The sequence below is a fragment of the Adiantum capillus-veneris genome, chromosome 11 (assembly GCF_014529385.1).
Source record: "Adiantum capillus-veneris isolate H3 chromosome 11, ASM1452938v2, whole genome shotgun sequence".
Taxonomy (NCBI): Eukaryota; Viridiplantae; Streptophyta; class Polypodiopsida; order Polypodiales; family Pteridaceae; genus Adiantum; species Adiantum capillus-veneris.
The window spans coordinates 59,997,186-59,998,627 of NC_140941.1; positions in this window are offsets into that span (position 1 = coordinate 59,997,186).

Sequence of the window (1,442 nt, forward strand, 5' to 3'; positions counted from 1 at the left end):
TGTGACCAGAAGTAATCACCTTGAACCACTTCACATCCAACAAAAACATCTCAAACCGCCTGAAGCTTACTTTCAGGATGTCTGACACCAGACCACAGTAATCCAGGTTGCTAGTGCTTTCATTCGTGTCTCTAGCACTGGCCCTGCTCTTTTGCATGAAACTAACCATTACCCCACTGTCAAACGTGTTTCTTCTGCTGTCAATTTGTTGTGTTCTGAAATTCTTTCCATGCGACCACAGTGCCATGTATGTATGATAATTCCAATCACATCCAATAGCCAGCTCTTCCTCTTCTAGAGATATGGGTTCTCCGATCTGTCGAGCTGCTCTCACTGTCTTGTCCAACCATGCCATTGTAGGGAATTCAGGTCGAGCAGCGAGATAGTCTGGCAAGGGTAAGCCTCTAGTCGTTCGACTTCGCCTGAAATCCTGTCGCTCCCTGTTGCGTCTCTCTTTCTCTTCTTCGTACCTTTCAAGCCATTTTTGCATCGGCGCTGAATTTAGTATACAGAACTTCATGATCTTTTCTCGCATGGCCAGGTTCATTTTCTTCATTTTCTTCGGCCAGGTTTATTTTCTGGAACAGGTTGCCCCTCATGTTGCTCCCATCGGCGACGTCACTCTTGTACATGCATAGGACGACATTCGACGCGACCAAGCTGACCTTCGCGCAAGTGATGGCCATCTGGAAGATAACGGTGGTGGCCTTGATAAATTGTCTTTCGAAGAGAGGCAGAATAGCGCACATCCAAAGACTGCCCGCAAATTGGACATGCATTGTATCCCGAAGTTGTTAGCCCTGCATATATTAAAGCATGAATCAGGCCAAGGCAAAGGGCTTGCAAATAGGGACAATTTTGTAAATCAATAACCATTACCAGAAGCTTCTCCGTATCTTGGCCAATCATGGATAGTCCACTTGAGAAGTCCATGGATCCTTGCATGTTGTTGTCCTACTGGTTCAACCGCATCTGCTATGTCGATCCCATGCCATAACTCCTGGAGCTCGTCAACTAGTGCAACTAGATAAACATCCATGTTTTTTGCCTTGAACTTACCAGGTACAATCAAGCTTAATATCAAATGACCCTTCTTGATGGCAAGCCACGGCGGGAGGTTGTAATTGATAAGGCACACAGGCCAAGTGCTCCATGACGAGCTTCTCAAGCCAAATGGATTGACTCCATCCATTGCCATGCCCAAACGCAAATTATGTGGTTCACTCTTAAAATGTGGTCAGGTATCTTCAATGTGTCTCCAAGCCTTTGAATCAACGGGCACCCTAAACGTTGCGTCAGTGGATCTATTCGTAGAATGCCACCGCATATGTTGGGAGAAGAGGGGGAGATCGACCGCTTAGAATATTCAACATAAGCTTTCAATCAATCACCATCAAATTGTCCACCTCTTCTTCCAATTTCCAAGCACACACACACCTAGA